Source organism: Nyctereutes procyonoides, unplaced genomic scaffold, assembly GCF_905146905.1.
Source record: "Nyctereutes procyonoides isolate TBG_1078 unplaced genomic scaffold, NYPRO_anot_genome, whole genome shotgun sequence".
Lineage (NCBI taxonomy): Eukaryota > Metazoa > Chordata > Mammalia > Carnivora > Canidae > Nyctereutes > Nyctereutes procyonoides.
The window spans coordinates 2,270,172-2,276,032 of record NW_026575043.1 but is presented as its reverse complement, the minus strand read 5'-3'; the positions used below and the strand labels follow the sequence as shown (position 1 = coordinate 2,276,032).

At 37.2% G+C, this 5,861-nt stretch overlaps 1 pseudogene; it reads right to left on the bottom strand.

The window, feature by feature from the left end:
• Positions 1-3,042: 3,042 nt before the first annotated feature.
• Positions 3,043-3,865, bottom strand: LOC129507860 (TATA box-binding protein-associated factor RNA polymerase I subunit D-like; annotated as a pseudogene).
• Between the last annotated feature and the right edge of the window lie 1,996 nt (positions 3,866-5,861).

The window sequence follows — 5,861 nt, the reverse complement described above, 5'->3', positions numbered from 1 at the left end:
ACTATTTAAATTTTTTTAAAAATATTTTTAAAAAAATGTTTATAAAGATTTTACTGGAGAGAGGGAAAGAGACAGAGAGCGGGTGAGGCAGAGGGAGAGAGAGAAGCAGACTGCCCACTGAGCAGGGAGCTCAGTGAGAACTCGATCCCAGGACGCTGAGACCATGCCCTGAGCTGAAGGTAGATGCTTAACCTAAGCCACTCAGGTGCCCCCCAAATTGTGCATTCTTAAGTTTACAGCTCACTTAAGTTTTGTGAAGGGGACAAGCCCTTCACATCTGCCACTGGACCAGTGAGCAAGACATTCCCGGGCCGCACGAACCCCTCCTGCCCGTTCCCCGGAGCTGATGCTACATCGTCCGTCTCCCATGAGGGCCACCACTGCGCTGACTTCCGACAACACTCATGGGTTTTGCTTATATTTGATCTTCCTGCCAACGGAATTATATGTATATCATCTTTCATTAGCAACTTTGTTCAGATATTCTTTGCATAGCATGTAATGAACCTCTTGAAGTTCACAGTTCACTGGTTTTAGTATATTCTTGGAGATGTGCCTCACATTCAGTCTTGGAACACTTTTTACCGTGAGAAGAAGCTGCGAATCCCTCAGTCGTCCCCCCAGGCCTTCTGCCCCTCCGCCCTGCTCCAGCGCCACACCACGGCTGACGTGCTGTCTCTGCATGTTCCACTGTTCTGGACCCCTACTGTGCAAGTGGTTGCATGAGGTATGTCTGTGTCTGTCTGCTTATACTTGGTGCTTTCAAGGTGTGTCCGTGCAGAGGCACGCATGTCCTTTCTTTTCCTTGCTGAATGCTGTTCAGTCATACAGCTGTATACATTTTACTCATGCAGTCATCAGTTGGCACCCTTTTGGGTTGTATCCACGTTTTGGCTATTCTGAATAATTCTACCATCAACATTCTGTAGAGAATTTTTGTGTTGACGCACATTTTTACTCTTTCCCATGCACCTAACCATGGGATTGCTGGATCGTGTGGTAACTCCAACATCTGCGGGTCTTCTGGCCGTTTTCCAGAGCAGCAGCACCATTTTACATTCCCGCCATCAGGGCATGGGGGTTCTGATTGCTCCACATCCTCACCAGCATTTACCTCTTTTTCCTGGTCTGCAGTTTTCTGGTGCTCGACGATGTTCAGCATCTTCCCGTGTGCTTGGCAGCTATCTGTATATCTTCTTTGATGAAAAATCTATATTCTTTGCCCAGATTTAAATTAGGTTATTTCTGTTTTTGAGGTGAAAGAGCTCTTTACATGCTTTGGAAACAAGTTCCTTATCAGGTGTATGATTTGCAGATTTTGATCTCATTGTGTGGGTTATCTTTTTCACTTTCTTGATGTGTCCTTTGAAGCATAAAAGTTCTTAGTTTGATGATATCCAGTTTATGTATTTTTTCTTTCGTTACTTGTGCCTTTGGTGTCATATTTTAAGAAAACATTGTCTAGTCAATGTGAAGATTCATACTGCGTTTTCTTTTTTTAAAAAATAAATTTCTTTTTTATTGGTGTTCAATTTGCCAACACATAGAATAACAGTGCTCATCACCAGTCACCCCCACCCCCCGCCCACCTCCCCTTCCATCACCCCTAGTTCGTTTCCCAGAGTTAGGAGTCTCTCATGTTCTGTCTCCCTTTCTGATATTTCCCACTCATTTTTTCTCCTTTCCCTTTTATTCCCTTTCACTATTTTTTATATTCCCCAAATGAATGAGACCATATAATGTTTGTCCTTCTCCGATTGACTTATTTCACTCAGCATAATACCCTCCAGTTCCATCCACGTCGAAGCAAATGGTGGGTATTTGTCGTTTCTAATGGCTGAATAATATTTCATTGTATACGTGAACTGCATTTTCTTTTAAGAGTTATATTTTTTGCTTTTGCCTGTAGATCTTAGATCCCATTTTGAGTTATTTCTGTATGTTGTATAGGGTCCAGCCTTGTTCTTTTCCATGTAGAGATCCATTGTCCCCATTTATTGAAAAGACTTTTTTTCCTCCCTGAATTATCTTAGAACCTTCATTGAAAATCAGTTGGCCATAAACATGTGGGTTTGTTTCTGGACTCTTAATTTTATCCTATTGGTCTATCAGTCTTTCTTCTGCCAGCTTCATACTGTTTTGGGTGCTTCATAGGACTTTGTACTAAGTTGTAAAATTGGATATGTGAAGGGCACCTGAGTGGCTCAGTCAGTGGAGTGTCCCACTCTTGACTTCGGTTCCAGATCTCAGGGTTGAGAGATTAAGCCCCACGTTGGGTTCTACGCTCAGTGTGGATTCTGCTTGAGTTTCTTTCCCTTTGTCCCTCCCCCTGCTTGTGCTGTCTCTCTCTCTCTCTCAAATAAATAAAGCTTTAGGAAATATAATTGGATATGTGAGTGTTTCAACTTTGTTCAATTTCATGATTGTTTTGGCTACTCAGAGTCACATGAAATTCCATATGAATTTTAAGATCACTTAATCAGTTTTTGCAAAGAAGTCATCTGAGGTTTTGACAGCAATGCTGTTTAAAATGTAGATCAACTTCCATCTTATAATTATTAGGTCTTCTGGTCTGTGAACATGAGATGCCTTTCTATTGATTGAGATTTTTGCTTTCTTTCTTTTTTTTTTCTGACAAAGTTAATAAATTTTTACTTAAGATATTTGACATGTGATTCCTTCTGCCGCCAATCACCATAGTTCCACCAAAGCCAGAGTAATGATCTTCAAAATAGCACTTTTAAAACAAACTTTTGTTCAAGCCACAGCTGTCACTGTCCAGAGGTCTTCTTGGATCTCCACTTGAATATGGACATACTTCAAAAACTCCCCACCAGTAATCTTTGAGGTCCAATTTCTTTAGAGCCCCATTTAGGGTCTAAATAGATAAATGATCTTCCTGGTTCTCAAACATCCTCTAAACATGAATGAGTTCAAATTGTATTCACCCCTAAACTATCACACCCTAGAACTGTACAGATTGTTGGGATACACCAATACCTTTAAGTCCAGACACTGTTTTCAAGTGAAAAGGCTTAATATTCATATTCCTATCTCTTCCTTTTCAGGCCATTCTATCCTCTGTCCCATGTTTTTGGATTTTGATGCTCTCTTTTTAGATGAAGCAGCTTCTTCAGTTTATTCCTCTTCTCCTAAATACAGATTCATTTTCTTTGGTATTTCAGAACTTACTATGAAATCATTATTGTCCACCAATTTGATATCACATCCATCATCATGTTCAAGAGTTGTTGCAGCCTCTTCCACTGTTTCTGACTCTTCGATAGGAGAGATCCATCATCATCCAAGTATTTGTATCTACGACTGTCAAAATCTTCCCTTTCTAAATCTTCACCAACATTCATTTGTTTCAAGGATTCCTTGAGATAGTATTCATACTTCAATTTTTCAAGGTAGTTGAAAAATCCTCTTGCCACCGCTTGCTCAAAGGTTAAAATCTTTCTCCATGGTAATGGCTTTTTTACATTCTCAGATTCTAAAAATGGGAACCCAGATCCTTTGTCTTTAACTTGTTTCTTATTTATTTGGGAGCATCTAGTGGTTTTTTCTTCCTTTTGGTCTTCCCCTTGGTCTTCCTTTTGGCTTATATTTCCTTTTTTTATGTTTCTTTTTTTTTTTTTTTGAATCTTTCAAAAATAGCTTTTAAAGTCAGTGGTCTTGGTTCAAAAGAGGAGTCACTAGATGAATCCCTTGCTTCAACACTGCCAGATGAACGAACAAACTTTCTAATAGGGTTTCTTTGCCCCTGTTTTGGTGAGTAAGGGACACACTAAGTCTTAAATAAGCCGCTACCAGAAGAATTATCACTTTCATTGTCAATTTCTACAGCTGAATTAGATGCCATTATAGGTTGAGAAAATTTGTTACATATTCTCCCCCAAGTCCTCTCCAAATTGTATTCACCACTTGTTTGCTTCAGAGTTCTCAACAACCACGCGGAAGGAAGATTTTTGCTTTCTTTCAACAATGTCGTATAGTTCTCAGAGTATAAGTCTTACCCTTTTGTTAAATTTATTCCTGTTTTTTATTCTATTAGATCCTATTATAAGTGAAATTTTTAAAATTTTATTTTCCTTTGTTTGTTATAGGTATATAGAAATACAATGGGCTTTTGTAGATGTCTTGTATCTTGCAACTTTACTGAACTCCTTTATTCTAACTTTTTTTAAAATTGATTTTTTAGGATTTTCTTTATATAGATATATTACCCACTTACAGAGATAGTTTTGCTCCTTCCTTTCCAATGTGTATATCTGTTATTTTTTTTTCTTGTTTAATTGTCCTGGCTAGAACCTCCAGTGTAATGTTGAATAGAAGTGGTGAGAAACAGACATACTTGTCTTGTTCTTGATTTTAGGGGGGAAAGCACTGTCTTTTAAGTATGAATTAACTGTGTGTTTTTTATAACTGCCCTTTATTAAGTTGAGGGAATTCACTGCTTTGTCTAGTTTGTTGAGTGTTTTTAACATGAGCATGTTGAATCTTGTAAAATGTCAATTGAGATGATCCTATCATGTTTTTTTTTTTTTGGTCCTTTTTTCTAGTGATATGGTATGTTACATCAGTTAATTTTGAATGTTAAACCAAGCTTGCATTCCTAGAGTAAATCTAGAATGTTTTCTCTTTTATTTTCTTTTTTTTCCACTTAACATTTATGTTGTATTAATTATAAACTATTTGTTATCATTGCTGTATAGTATTCCCTTGTGTGGTTTTTATCACAATTTATTCATTCTCTTGTTGGTGGATGTTTAGTTTACAGGTTTTGCCTCTTAAGGGCATTGCTTCTTTCAACATTGTTTTGCTTGTCCAGTGGTGAAACATATGTTTGTATTTCTTTGGGCACATACCTGGAATGGATCAGTTTCTAGGTTTGCTTTTGTTCAGGTTGAATAGAAATTTCTGGTTTTCCAAAGTAGTTTTACCAGTGTACACTTCTGTCAGCAGTGTTTGGTAATTCCTGCTGCTCCATATATTTGCCAACACAGTAGCTTCTGGGCTTTTTATTTCAGGCATCCTGGGAGTTTGTAGTGGTATTTTATTGTAGTTTTAATTTGCGTTTGCATTCTTTGATGACTAATGAAGCTTATCACCTCTATATGTGTCTTTTGGCTATTTGACTCATTTTCAAGATACTTATTCAAATGTTCTACTTATTTTTCTAATGAGTTGTCTTCCTTAGATTTTTTAGAAAAGTTATGTAGTACTAGTTTATATATTTTATAAGAACACCTTTGATTCCAATATTTTTTCCACTGTGATTTTCACTTTCTAATATGTTTTTGTTATTTTCAATTTTAGTATAATTATCTTTTTTTGTGTGCTAGCATTATCTTTTATGTTATTTAACAAGTGTTTTCTTACTTCAAGGTCCTAAGATGATCTTCTAGGTTTTCTTCTTTTTTACTTTTTTTTATCTATATTTGCTCATTCTGGAGTTGGTTTGATAAATGATGTGTCAATTTACTCTGAGAAGTCATGGTTTCAAATTAGAAGCATTATTTTAACTAGCACAGGAACTCCTTGGTAATTGTGCCTACATATTCTCTCTCACTACACTGTGGTAGACACACTTTATCTATGATATGCAACTTTTTTTTCAGTTTTATAGAACAGGAAATTAACCATAAAGATTAAGCAAATTGCCTTGAATCTCATCGTTGGATCTGGCAGTTGCTTTTACTTTCTTACAAACTAATAAGGTAGTCTGTTAGTGTGTCACAGATGCTAGCAGAAGACACGGTGCCACTGTATCAGTGGACAGTGACTCCATTACTTACATATGAAGTAACAAGTGATTGCTGCATATGCAGTGGGTTTGAATTTCACCTGAGGAACAC